A 15,205-nucleotide genomic window follows, 5' to 3' on the forward strand; every position below is an offset into this window, starting at 1 on the left:
CTGTTATTGTTATTGAGATAATCTTCCTAACTTATCTGATAAAGTTACTGGAACCTAAGAGCTTCCAATCTCTGGAGGGTTCAGATAGAAAAGATAAACCTTTCAATTTGTTTATAAAATATAATTTTACCAAATTACTGTCATAATTAGTTTGAGGGGAAGGTTTTTTTTTCTTACACCTGGAAAACACAGATTCAAATCAGTAATTTTTCATATAGAAACCATAAAAGTTATAAGCATATTCACCAGTTCATTCAGTCCTTTTGTTAACCTTTGTGAAGTCAACAGGTTTTCTATTAGAATCCTTACTCAGTTCAGAAACTGGTATTTATCCAAAAGTCCTTTTTATAAATCTTCTTGAAGAGGCAAAACTTGGTTAGTGCTATAACAATATTGAGATAGTAACTAGAATTATGCCTGATAACATTTTAGCCAAACATATCAAAATTTTAGGAACTCCATACAGTTTCTAGGATATCTATATTGGTAACATTTATCATACAATATAACCCGAGACTTATTACTCACTTGACAATACCCCCAATGTAATTCTGTATACAAAATGAACCTAATTACTGTAATATTTCCTTTGGGATGTTTCAGGGGCCCTCTGAAGCATCCCAAAGTTTGCTAGAAATCTTATATGAATAAGATAGAATGATTTAGGAAGCTTTGTCAACAAATATCAAAAAGGTTTAGAACACTCAGTCAGATAGGATCATAGGTCATTGTGAAACAATAGCTATTCACTTAGCCAAAGTAACACCAAGGGATTTCAGAGCAGATCTTTTAAGAGACAAAAGAAACTTAAATCTATTATCAAAGGCAGTTCAATATCTGAAGAAAAGGTGTCCTCTTAACAGAGAGAAGAGCTAAATTCAAGTTTTGGCACCGGCTTACTTTACTTAAAAGGTAAACTTAATTAATTTTATTTTAAACATAGTCCTCAGTTCAGTTCAGTTCAGTTCAGTCGCTCAGTCGTGTCCAACTCTTTGCGACCCCATGAATCGCAGCACGCCAGGCCTCCCTGTCCATCACCAACTCCCAGAGTTTACCCAAACCAATGTCCATCGAGTCAGTGATGCCATCCAGCCATCTCATCCTCTGTCGTCCCCTTCTCCTCCTGCCCCCAATACTTCCCAGCACCAGGGTCTTTTCCAATGAGTCAACTCTTCGCATGAGGTGGCCAAAGTATTGAAGTTTCAGCTTCAACATCAGTCCTTCCAATGAACACCCAGGACTGATCTTTAGGATGGACTGGTTGGATCTCCTTGCAGTCCAAGGGACTCTCAAGAGTCTTCTCCAACACTATACTTCAAAAGCATCAATTCTTTGGCGCTCAGCTTTCTTCACAGTCCAACTCTCACATCCATACATGACCACTGGAAAAATCATAGCCTTGACTAGATGGATCTTTGTTGGCAAAGTAATGTCTCTCTCTCTTTTTTTTTTTAGTATATGTGCTGCCGAAGCGAGCACAATGTCTCTTCTTTTAAATATGCTATCGAGGTTGGTCATAACTTTCCTTCCAAGGAGTAAGTGTTTTTAAATTTCATGGCTGCAGTCAGCATCTGCAGTGATTTTGGAGCCCCCAAAAATAAAGTCAGCCACTGTTTCCACTGTTTCCCGATGTATTTCCCATGAAGTGGTGGGACCAGATGCCATGATCTTAGTTTTCTGAATGTTGAGCTTACAGCCAACTTTTTCACTCTCCTCTCTCACTTTCATCAAGAGGCTTTTTAGTTCCTCCTTACTTTCTGCCATAAGGGTGGTGTCATCTGCATATCTGAAGTTATTGACATTTCTCCCAGCAGTCTTGATTCCAGCTTGTGCTTCTTCCAGCCCAGCGTTTCTCATGATGTACTCTGCATATAAGTTAAATAAGCAGGGTGACAATATACAGCCTTGACGTACTCCTTTTCCTATTTGGAACCAGTCTGTTGTTCCATGTCCAGTTCTAACTGTTGCTTCCTGACCTGCATACAGGTTTCTCAAGAGGCGGGTCAGGTGGTCTGGTATTCCCATCTCTTTCAGAATTTTCCACAGTTTATTGGGATCCACACAGTCAAAGGCTTTGGCATAGTCAATAAAGCAGAAATAGATGTTTTTCTGAAACTCTCTTGCTTTTTTGATGATCTAGCAGGTGTTGGAAATTTGATCTCTGGTTCCTCTGCCTTTTCCAAAACCAGCTTGAACATCTGGAAGTTCATGGTTCACATAAGGTTGAAGCCTGGCTTGGAGAATTTTGAGCATTACTTGACTAGAGTGTGAGATGAATGCAATTGTGTGGTAGTTTGAGCATTCTTTGGCATTGCCTTTCTTTGGGATTGGGATGAAAAGTGACCTTTTCTAGTCCTGTGGCCACTGCTGAGTTTTCCAAGTTTGCTGTCATATTGAGTGCAGCACTTTCACAGCATCATCTTTCAGAATTTGAAACAGCTCATCTGAAATTCCATCACCTCCACTAGCTTTGTTCGTGTGATGCTTCCCAAGACCCACTTGACTTTACATTCCAGGATGTCTGGCTCTAGGTGAGTGATCACACCATCGTGATTATCTGGGTCATGAAGATCTTTTTTGTATAGTTCTTCTGTGTATTCTTGCCACCTCTTCTTAATATCTTCTGCTTCTGTTAGGTCCATACCATTTCTGTCCTTTATTGAGCCCATCTTTGCATGAAATGTTCCCTTGGTATCTCTAATTTTCTTGAAGAGATCTCTAGTTTTTCCCATTCTGTTGTTTTCCTCTATTTCTTTGCATTGATCGCTGAGGAAGGCTTTCTTATCTCTCCTTGCTATTCTTTGGAACTCTGCATTCAAATGGGTATATCTTTCCTTTTCTCCTTTGCTTTTCGCTTCTCTTCTTTTCACAGCTATTTGTAAGGCCTCCTCAGACAGCCATTTTGCTATTTTGCATTTCTTTTCCATGGGGATGGTCTGGATCCCTGTCTCCTGTACAATGTCACGAACCTCCGTCCATAGTTCATCAGGCATTCTGTCTATCAGATCTAGTCCCTTAAATCTATTTCTCAATTCCACTGTATGATCATAAGGGATTTGATATAGGTCATACCTGAATGGTCTAGTGGTTTTCCCCACTTTCTTCAATTTAAGTCTGAATTTGGCAATAAGGGGTTCATGATCTCAGCCACAGTCAGCTCCCAGTCTTGTTTTGGCTGACTGTATAGAGCTTCTCCACCTTTGGCTGAAAAGAATATAATCAATCTGATTTTGGTGTTGACCATCTGGTGATGTCCATGTGTAGAGTCTTCTCTTGTGTTGTTGGAAGAGGGTGTTTGCTATGACTAGTGCATTCTCTTGGCAAAACTCTATTAGCCTTTGCCCTGCTTCATTCTGTACTCCAAGGCCAAATTCGCCTGTTACTCCAGGTGTTTCTTGACTTCCTGCTTTTGCATTCCAGTCCCCTATAATGAAAAGGACATCTTTTTTGGGTGTTAGTTCTAAAAGGTCTTGTAGGTCTTCATAGAACCGTTCAACTTTAGCTTCTTCAGCATTACTGGTTGGGGCATAGGCTTGGATTACCGTTATATTGAGTGGTTTGCCTTGGAAATCAACAGAGATAATTCTGTCATGTTAGAACTAACACCCCAAAACTTAGTTCTAACCATATACAAAACTCTTTACTCATGGTTCACTTTTCACAAACCTTATCACTTTCTGTACCCATTACTGTGTTGTTCCATCCTATAAAGCCATCTGTAAGTCAGGCTTACTTCCTTTTCCCTTCACAAAATGCAATTCCATTCCTCTTACCTTCTTTACTGAAAACACATTTCCTATTTCTCTTAAGCAACCAATAACTGACTTTTATATTAGCATTTTATAGATTGGTGAGCATAAATACCAGTGATAATTTCTAAAACCTTTGTTTTCTTAGAGAGAACATTTTAGGATGGCATCAAACATCATTTCTTTTTAATCCAAAATTTATTTAGTTTCTCTGTAAGAGGTAATTAGTGTTTAGTAGTAAATGTTTCAAAATCTTGTTTTATTTGGAAATGACTTAGCTATTCAATAGACTTCCAACACTTAGATTACCACAACCCTTAGAAGTTCAAGTCACCCCAATCTTGATAGCCTATTTTAGACAGACATTCCTAAAGCATAATTATTCTTAATAGAGTTTATCTAAAGGCTCATATCTCATTTACATTTTTTTAGAAGTGCTGCTTGTGAGTTTAACTCCTCCAGGAGTCACCTCAGAGTCATTTCAGCTCATCTTACATGTCTCAGATTCTGTCTCCAGCAATCTAAGACCACCATGGCTGCTCTGGTCACTGAATGGCCAATTCTTATGTGCGACCCCTGGATGAGCAAGTATTTTAATTAATGAGTGGGTTTCCCTATGGGACCACTGCACGGTATGAGGACCAGGCCTCCACCACCCCTGTTGAAGAAGGAATTCATAGGACCTGGACTCCATCTTAGGCCTGTTTATGCTGATCATGCTTGGCCACCTCTCTAATGGACTCTAAACTCTGCTTAGTGCCTGTGGAAATGACAATAGAAGGATAAGACCCCTTCCTGACAGGTCATAAATTCTTATCTGTAACCTCAGGCTTATTGATTATTGACTGTTTGAACACATAACACATGAATGATGGAATTATTGTGATTGTATTTACCTTTCCTTTGTTTATGTAAGTCACAAGGAAGTTGGGTGGTGGGTTCAGACACATATACATGGGGTATAAAAGATTTTCACAAATGCTGGTCGGGGCCCTTGGCTAAGAGAAGACTCTGCCTTGGGCCCGCCGCTGTAATAAACTGCACTCCACTACCTGCATTGTCCTTCTGAGTGAGTTTGTTTCCCAAAACACGTGGCTATAACACTGAAAATTTGTCACCTGAGAAAACGGAAACTGGCCAGGAGGAGTCTTCTCCCTTTTCTTCAGAGCGAAGCTCTCATATATTTTCCTCACTTTTATCCTGACAAATTCTATAATGGCAGTCAAGTTGAGGAAAAGTGTCAGATCAGCCTCTTACTTAACCACTCAGCCAAGACCATTCAGTCCCCTACAGTGGAGCGACCTCAGCATCTTTCAGCTGAGCCCCAGGTATTTGATTTTTTTCCAATCGAGCCCTCCCTACGCAGTACCTTTCCACTGGGTGAGCACTTCTCCTGGCATCTTTCAGCCAGCCCCCCACCCAGGATCTTTTGACTAGGTAGCAATTTCTCAGTAGCTTTCAACCGAACCCCACTCAGTGTCTAGACCATGAGTGGGTATGCCCTGGATGTTTCACCCAGGGCCCCCCAGTATCTTTCCTACTAGGAGGGGGCAGGTAACCTGCTCCACCGCTAAATAAAACTCAGAATCTCAAACAATACGGGAAATTCAAGAACCAGGAGAGACTTACCCAAATTTGTCTGCATTCCCCGAGGAGGTGGATGGGCACACGGGGCCGCTGCTGGTACCCAAGCTCTGGTTCCTTGTGGACTCGAGTCAAAGGAAGGACGTCCACTCTGGGTCCCTTCATGGTCGCTATAAGTGTCAACTAAAAAAAGATGTATAACTTGAGAGTTGTGAGTTAAGTTTTATTTGGGGCAAAAATGAGGATTGCAGCCCGGGAGGCAGCATCTCAGGTAGCTCTGAGAGACTGCTCCAAAGTGGCAGTGGGGGAAAGTCACTGTATAAGGTTTTGGTGAAGGGGGAGTTCAATACCATGAAGCACTCAATTTACAAAAGGTTTTTTGTTAGTCATGAAGGTCTGATGTCACCATAGCATATTTAAAAGCAGAGACATTACTTTGCCAATAGTTACTATTGGTATCCTTTCTGTCGACTTTCAGGGTGGGGGGCAGGGGCACTTAAACACAGCAGCACCAGGGAGAACGGAGAAGGCAATGGCACCCCACTCCAGTACTCTTGCCTGGAAAATCCCATGGACGGAGGATCCTGGTAGGCTGCAGTCCATGGGGTTGCTACGAGTCGGACACGACTGAGCGACTTCACTTTCACTTTTCACTTTCATGCATTGGAGAAGGAAATGGCAACCCACTCCAGTACTCTTGCCTGGAGAATCCCAGGGATGGCAGAGCCTGGTGCGCTGCCATCTATGGGGTCTCACAGAGTCAGACATGACTGAAACGACTTAGTAGCAGCAGCAATCGAGGAGAAGGTACTAGCAACTATGGGTTTGAATATAGGTACATATAGCCACTTATCACTTGGCTAATTGAGCATGTTACTTAGCCTTTGTAAGCCTATTTCCCCATCTGTGAAATGAGATAACACACCTACCTCCTGGGACTGTGGGGAAAGTTCAGTGAGTTAACTGTAGAAGTCAAGAGTTTGGAACCTAGTGCTGTGGGTCGCTCTTATTCCTCTTTGTCAAGAGAATGTCATATACTTCGATTAAATAAATTGATTACCAGTGGAGGGGAAAGGAGGATGGGGAGAGCAATAGAAAACAAAGGTGGCGCTGAGTATTCCTTTGTTAGCAAACTTAGTTGGTCCGTGGAGGGCTTTTCATGACTGGTTCCACCCTCAGCACCTGTGTGTACACTAGCTCCTTTCCAGACTCTGTCTCAATGGATAGGTGTTCAGTTTCCAGGTAGAAGATTCTCCCCCAGGGAATTTAGCTTCTAAGCGAAAAGCAAAGGAGAAAAGGAAAGATATTCCCATCTGAATGCAGAGTTCCAAAGAATAGCAAGGAGAGATAAGAAAGTCTTCCTCAGGGATCAGTGCAAAGAAATAGAGGAAAACAACAGATTGGGAAAGACTAGAGATCTCTTCAAGAAAATTAGAGATACCAAAGGAACTGTTACTATTTCATGCAAAGATAGGCTCGATAAAGGACAGAAATGGTATGGACCTAACAGAAGCAGAAGATATTAAGAAGAGGTGGCAAGAATACACAGAAGAACTGTACAAAAAAGATCTTCACGACACAGATAATCACGATGGTGTGATCACTCACCTAGAGCCAGACATCCTGGAATGTGAAGTCAAGTGGGCCTTAGAAAGCATCACTACGAACAAAGCTAGTGGAGGTGATGGAATTCCAGTGGAGCTATTTCAAATCCTGAAAGATGATGCTGTGAAAGTGCTGCACTCGATATGCCAGCAAATTTGGAAAACTCAGCAGTGGCCACAGGACTGGAAGAGGTCAGTCTTCGTTCCAGTCCCAAAGAAAGGCAATGCCAAAGAATGCTCAAACTACCGCACAATTGCACTCATCTCACATGCTAGTCAAGTAATGCTCAAAATTCTCCAAGCCAGGCTTCAGCAATATGTGAACCGTGAACTTCCAGATGTTCAAGCTGGTTTTAGAAAAGGCAGAGGAACCAACGATCAAATTGCCAATATCTGCTGGATCATCGAAAAAGCAAGAGAGTTCCAGAAAAACATCTATTTCTGCTTTATTGACTATGCCAAAGCCTTTGACTGTGTGGATCCCAATAAACTGTGGAAAATTCTGAAAGAGATGGGAATACCAGACCATCTGACCTGTCTCTTGAGAAACCTGTATGCAGGTCAGGAAGCAACAGTTCGAACTGGACATGGAACAACAGACTGGTTCCAAATAGGAAAAGGAGTATATCAAGGCTGTATATTGTCACCCTGCTTATTTAACTTCTATGCAGAGTACATCATGAGAAACGCTGGGCTGGAAGAAACACAAGCTGGAATCAAGATTGCCAGGAGAAATATAAATAATCTCAGATATGCGGATGACACCACCCTTATGGCAGAAAGTGAAGAAGAACTAAAGAGCCTCTTGATGAAGGTGAAAGAGGAGAGTGAAAAAGTTGGCTTGAAGCTTAACGTTCAGAAAACTAAGATCATGGCATCTGGTCCCATCACTCCATGGGAAATAGATAGGGAAACAGTGGAAACAGTGTCAGACTTTATTTTTTTGGGCTCCAGAATCACTGCTGATGGTGACTGCAGCCTTGAAATTAAAAGACGCTTACTCCTTGGAAGGAAGGTTATGGCCAACCTAGATAGCATATTGAAAAGCAGAGACATTACTTTGCCAACAAAAATCCATCTAGTCAAGGCTATGGTTTTTTCAGTGGTCATGTATGGATGTGAGAGTTGGATGGTGAAGAAAGCTGAGCGCCGGAGAATTGATGCTTTTGAAGTGTGGTGTTGGAGAAGACTCTTGAGAGTCCCTTGGACTGCAAGGAGATCCAATCAATCCATCCTAAAAGAGATCAATCCTGGGTGTTCATTGGAAGGACTGATGTTGAAGCTGAAACTCCAATACTTTGGCCACCTGATGCGAAGAGTTGACTCATTGGAAAAGACCCTAATGCTGGGTAGGATTGGGGGCGGGAGGAGAAGGGGACGACAGAGGATGAGATGGTTGGATGGCATCACCGACTCGATGGACATGGGTTTGGGTAGACTCCGGGAGTTGGTGATGGACAGAGAGGCCTGGCACCCTGCAATTCATGGGGTCGCAGAGAGTCGGACACGACTGAGCGACTGAACTGAACTGAAGGATGCCACTGCCTTCAATGTCATATTCTTACCTGCTCTGCTCATTTGGGGAGATGCCACGCCCATGCATTCCTCTCCATCTCCAAAACACACTTAACCTTGACCTGCATAGGCTGTAAACACAGTCCCTTCCTGCTGTCTTCACCCCTGATCAGAAGGACAGTGGGCTGGGAGGCAGGGTCAGTCTAGGTGAGCACAAATCCATTTGTGCAACTAAGAAAAATAAACTTCCAGAGTACAGCCCATCTACATGGGCTTCCACGTCATCATTGTAGAAAACAAGATAGTGTTCCAAAAATGCCTTTTGCCAACCTGTCAAGATTGCATGAGAAGAAAGTTCCCTTGCATTCCTGTGAACAACACTACAATTTGCAAAGCGCTTTCTTGTCTATCACTGCCTTTTAACCTGACCTCAATGAAAGAGAAAGGACAAGCATTATCCCCATTTTACAGATGAGGTTCCAAGAGATTAAGTGACTTCAGGTTGCCAACCTGTCAAGATTGCATGAGAAGAAAGTTCCCTTGCATTCCTGTGAACAACACTACAATTTGCAAAGCGCTTTCTTGTCTATCACTGCCTTTTAACCTGACCTCAATGAAAGAGAAAGGACAAGCATTATCCCCATTTTACAGATGAGGTTCCAAGAGATTAAGTGACTTCAGGTGGCACAGTTAAGAGTGCAACAGGAAGTGGGATTCCTAACACAGTGCTGCAGCCTATACACGTAGGAACCAGGCTTACGTAGCTCTCTAGGTTTGGAAATTTGAGCTACCCATTGCAATGCACTGAGCCCTTAGAAAGATTTTGGGTGATAGTTGTGATGATGGTGGTGGTAATAGTGTGAATTCTGCCTTTATTTTGCCTTCTAGACCAGGTCAGGGTGGAGCAGGAGACAGGCTCCTAAATATTAAAAATAAAACCTGATTGAAATGGTTGTAAATGCCCTCCCTGTGAGCTGAGAGTTCCAAATACACAGCAAGCTCTTGATGACACACAAGTAAGAGAATCATATTGCGCAAGACATGGTACCAGTCTTTAATCCTTTCCTCAACAGGTTTCTACTGGACATCTACAAGGTGCCAGGTACTGGCTGAACTTTGGGTCTGTACTCTCAGACCATCCTTGCCTATAAAGAACATATAGTTTCTTAGGGAAGGCAGATGTTGATTAGATAATTGTACACATAACCATGATTACAACCTGTGATAATTGCTGAGGTTTATGAGTACTTATAGCCCAAAGATCTGAGCAAAGGTTTCCCAAAGGAAGTGGCCTGCAAACTGGAACTGCCTGGCAGATGATGAAGGATAGCAGTCCTGGCAGGTGAGGTAGACACAGAGATGTGCCCTTACCTGTCAAGAGAGAACTTGCCTTCAGCTAAGGGGTACAGTCAGCAGACAGCCTTGCATAGCATTTGCACAGAACTGCCTTGCCTGAGGTCACTGCCACACCCTAACTGCAGAAGCCCATGGGACGTGCTGGAGCAGTATTTGCTCCAGGGCTTCCCCAGGATGTTGGCTGAAGCTTTGGCAGGTGTGCCTTATGGTTTTTCTTTCTCTGCCTGATCATGCTTCCTCCTACTTCGTCTTACAGCAGTGGATTCTTAATGTTCATCTTGTACCTCAACTCCATCTTAACGTTGGTGGGAGGTAGACAGCATCACAAGCCAGGGATTGCTGAAGGCTGAGAGGTCTGAAGAGCTCCAAGAAGTCTAGGGTGATTGCAGTTCAGACGTGAGGGAGGGGCAGGACTGAAAGACAAGGGTCAGAGATGAGCTGTGGTAGGACAGGTAGTCAGTTCAGTTGCTCAGTCGTGTCCGACTCTTTGCGACCCCATGAATCACAGGACAGGTAGGCCAGGTTCTAAATGTAATGATTTTGGTTTCATTTTAAGAACAATTAGAAGCCCCTGGAAGACTTAAAATAATAAGAGAATTACATGATCATATTTATATCTAAAATTCTGAATGGAGGATGAATTGGAGGAGGGCAAAGGAGGTTGCAGGAGGATGACCTATGGCACAAATAAGGTCCAGGGTTGGCCTGGACTAGAGTGTGGGTGATGAGAAATGGACAGGCATCCTGAGAACCTGGTATAACACCTGGCACATAGAGGTTTTCAATAAATTTTTGTTAAATGAATGTGGAAGTTGATTCTACAAGGTTCACGCTCTCAAAGTGCTTGCAGTTCAGTAGGAGTTGGGCAGCTCATGGTAAGGGTGGAAAAGGCAGCTCCTAAGAGTGTGGTACAGCCAGCTCTTGGAATAAATGAAGGCCATTCCATTCAGTGAGGATGATGAGAGATCTTCATAAGTAACCACAGAACAGAACAGAAGATGAGAGGTTCTTCCCAGAAGAGCAGATGGGCACTGTAGTGTTGTAGGGAGAGGTAGATGACCTCTCAGAATGTCAGATCATGCTTGGGCTGAGTGCCTAGGTAACTTAAGGGTAGCTCTTAGTCCTTTGCTCCCAAGGACTCTTGGGAAGCTGATAGAAGTTAGCACTCTCAGTAATCAAATACCTTGACTTGCCCCTTGGAAGGAAAGCTATGATAAACTTAGACAGTGTATTAAAATGCAGAGACGTCACTTTGCCAACAAAGTTCCATATAGTCAAAGCTTTGGTACTCACAGTAGTCATATAGTTGTAAGAGTTGGACCATAAAGAAGGCTGAGCATCAAAGAATTGATGCTTTTGAATTGTGGTGTTGCAGAAGACTCTTGTGAGTCCCTTGAACTGCAAGGAGATCAAACCAGTCAATCCTAACAAAAATAAACCCTGACTATTCATTGGCAGGACTGATGCTGAAGCTGAAGCTCCAATACTTTGGCCACCTGATGTGAAGAGCTGACTCATTGGAAAAGACCCTGATTCTGGGAAAGATTGAAGACAAAAGGAGAAGGGGGCAGCAGAGGATGAGATGGTTAGACAGCATCACCAACTCAGTGGACATCAATCTGAACAAACTCGGGGAGATAGTGAAAGACAGAGGAGCCTGGTGTGTTGTAGTCTATGGAGGGGTTGCAAACAGCCAGACATGACTTAGCAACTGAACAACCGTAGTCTAGGCCAGTGATTCTAAAGTGGTTCCCAGAGTTTTTGCTTAAAATGTAAATTCCAGAGCCTTCGTACAGACTTGCTGGTTCTGAAACTCCAGGGATAGTTTTACCCAGAGATTTTCCTTTAATAAGGATTCTGATGTGCACTAAAATTTGAGAACCACAGGTGCAGGGCAAAGCAGGGCACTATTACGGTGGGAAAAGTCCAGATCAGGAAGGTCTGGATTCTGGTTCCAAATTTGTCACTAATCAGATGTATGACCTTGACCCAATACTATCTCTTCTTGAGCCTAAAACTCTTCATCTGCAGAACTACTTGCATTTCTACGTGATTTCTAAGTTACTGGCTCTTCTGAGAGCTTGAAGACAGTCAAGCTTCCCCCTCCATTACAACTGACTCCCCCAGTCACAGCCGTAGCCTCTGTTCACCTTGGTTTCCTTACCTGTCAGTGATGTGACAACATTATCTGCCTCAGAGAATTACTGAGAGGATTAAAATGACATTTTAAAAATTTATTTTCCTTGTGGATATTTGGGTAGATTAGAAAGTCTGAAAGGATACACACTCTATTGTTAAAGATGCTTATCTTTAAGTGGTGGGATTATTGGTGATTAAGCTTTCTTTTTGCTTAATGTATTATCAATATTTTAATAAATGATAAATTTAAAAAGGAATATTAAAAATAAAAATAAATTTTAAATATATAAACACAGAATTACCATATAATCCAGCAATTCCTCTTCTGGGTATATATACAAAAGAATTAAAGGCAGGCAGGGACTTGAACAGATATTTGTGCACCAGTGTTCAAAACAGCATTATTCACAATAGTCAAAAGATGGAAACAACCCAATGTCAGACGAATGGATATACAAAATGTGGATAAACAAAATAAAATGGAATATTACCCAACCCTTAAAAGGAAGGAAATTTTGACATACCCCACTACATGGATGAAACTTAAAGACATTCTGCTAAGTGAGAAGAACAAAGGCACATTGTATAGACACAAAAGGAAAATTATTGTTATTACTTTGTGTTTAAAAGAGGTAACTTTATTTGCTTTTTATAAAGCAAATTTATAGAGACAAAAATTAGAATAGATTACCAAGGGCTGGATGGAAAGGTGGAATGGGGAGTTAGTTTTTAAGAGGGGCACAGTCTCCACTTGGGAGGATTAGAAAGTTCTGGAGACGGATGGTTGTGATGGTTGCACAGGAATGGAAATGTACTTAAACTGGACACTTCAAATGTTCAGAACGGTAAATTTTATGTTATGTATATTTTACCACAAAAACTAATGGACAAGGATTTCCTGTGCCATGCAAGAACATTTAAAGAAGGAAACAATATAAATGCTGATGGTTTCAGACGTGGCTATGGAGCTGTTTTGGGGGTGTGTGGAGGCATTTGCTTTGATTTTTCCCTTTTCCTCCCCACCCCCTCTCTCTTTCTGCCACATACCAGTCAGCTCCCATCCTTGGTCCTCGTGTTTTCCTTTCTAAATAAGAACCTCATTTTTGAAAAGTCAGGCTTCATTTTTAGTGGAAATTTAGGGGGAGGGTTTCATTGAGATTCCCACCTGTTCTGAGTGTCTTTGGAACAACTAATTGCCTCTCTAACAAGTAAACATTTGTTGAGGTGAGCTGATAGCCAGGACACATGTACTAGTAAGCTTTCAAAATGACGTGCAAAGTAGGTTAAAGATAAACTTGTGATACAAAGCCAAGCTGGGCACAGGTAACTGGTGCATTTGACACAAGTGGAATTCATGGAGATTGGGAATGAATAGAGACATTTCACAAAAGCCATATTTGCAGTTCAGTATTGCACTGACAGGGGCTTCCCTGGTGGCTCAGAGTGTAAAGCATCTGCCTGCAATGCGGGAGACCCAGGTTTGATCCCTGAGTCGGGAAGATCCCCTGGAGAAGGAAATGGCAACCCACTCCAGTATTCTTGCCTGGAGAATCCCATGGACAGAGAAGCCTGGTAGGCTACAGTCCATGGGGTCGCAAAGAGTCGGACACGACCGAGCGACTTCAGTTTCTTTCACTTTCATTGCCCTGATAACATTTCAAAACAGAGACACGTTGTGGTCTTAGCAGCTGACTCAACAAAACCAGGTATCAGAGAACAGGGATAGGGAAGGGTAGAGGAGTGAAAGAGAACAATTGTATAAGATTCAGGGGCAAACATAACCTCTGTTATTCAGAGGTATTTATTGTTCCACATCCTTTGATTTCCTGCTCCCTGGATTTTACTTTTTCCATGGAGGGCATTTGGTAAAAATTTCAGAAATAGCCCTAGGAACTAATATAAAAAGAATTCTTAGCAGGAAACTCAATGACTTCAGCTATTCAGTGCCCCTGAACAGGCACAATATTAAGCAATGGCTCAAATCAATACTTTCAACTGGTTTACTCATTCAGTTTCCCAGATATTTTCTTCGTGAAGCCACAGAGTCTTTCACCTGGAGAAGCTTGCAAAATAGTTTTTGGGACCTCAGAAGTTAGGAGAAAAAATATTTATGCAATATCATAAGCCCTTGTCATTTGTTGTTCTCATTTACTCCCTTAGTTTTGGGGATTTGGGATTCTAATTCTGCGGGTGTATGTTTGGTGAAGGAAAATGCAGCATTTATTGTAAAGGCACCAGTACAAGGAGGATGGGTGACTAGTGTTCTAAAACCCTGAACTAGGGAATCTGGACCTAGACAGATGGGATGGAGGAAGTGGGAAGGAGGCTCAAGAGGGAGGGGATATATGTACACATATAGCTGATTCACTTTGTTGTACAGCAGAAACTAACACAACATTGTAAAGCAATTATATGCCAACAAAACAATAAAAAAAAAACAAGAAAGGGAATCTATTTCTTATTTTATGCCTGGAGAAACAAGCATGAATCATTTGTGATTTGGGTTTAGCACCAGAGTGGCCTGGGAAAAAGCTTTCTTCATTAGCAATAATATCATTATGATAGGGACAGAGTAAAGGGACAAAGTGGATGATTAAATCCCACTAGGGGATTGTAAGTATAAAAAATACAGGATACCCCTGTAAGTCAATGATTACTCAAAAAAGTAGGTTTGCTTAACCACAAAACAGGTTGTTTAGAAACAAAACTTTACAACAGAAGTGTGAGATATGCTCCAAAACAATATAATAATGGTGGCATGAGACCCACATCCTGCCCAGTGAGCTCAGTAAGTTAATGATCCCTAGGACATGCTCTGCACACATAAAAATAATAATTTGTAGACCTAGCTTGACCATGCAGGGACAAGAAAACCCCTCTGCCCAACCTGGAGGAGGAGCTGATGGTGGAAGCATGATGTCTACTCAAGAAAGACAGAGATTTTTCTGCCCCCACTTTTATTTTGATTATAAAACTGTAGCCCACAGCTTCTCAGGCATTGCATGCTCTCACCTGCTCACTTGTAAGCCTCACAATTATAAGTTATTTCTTATCTATCATTCTGCCTCTTGCTGAATTCTTTCTGTGCTGAGACAGAAAGGACTATGACACCAGAGCTCTTCAGAGCCCCCAAAATGACATCAAATGGTTTCAATTATAGCTAACAGTTATTAAAAATTTTTAATGTGTCAGATATTGTGCTAAGCGCTTTACTGCATCATATCAAACAACCCTCAGAACAACCTTATGACATATTTA

This window comes from Giraffa tippelskirchi, chromosome 7 (assembly GCF_054371585.1).
Source record: "Giraffa tippelskirchi isolate mGirTip1 chromosome 7, T2T-mGirTip1v1.2.pri, whole genome shotgun sequence".
NCBI lineage: Eukaryota > Metazoa > Chordata > Mammalia > Artiodactyla > Giraffidae > Giraffa > Giraffa tippelskirchi.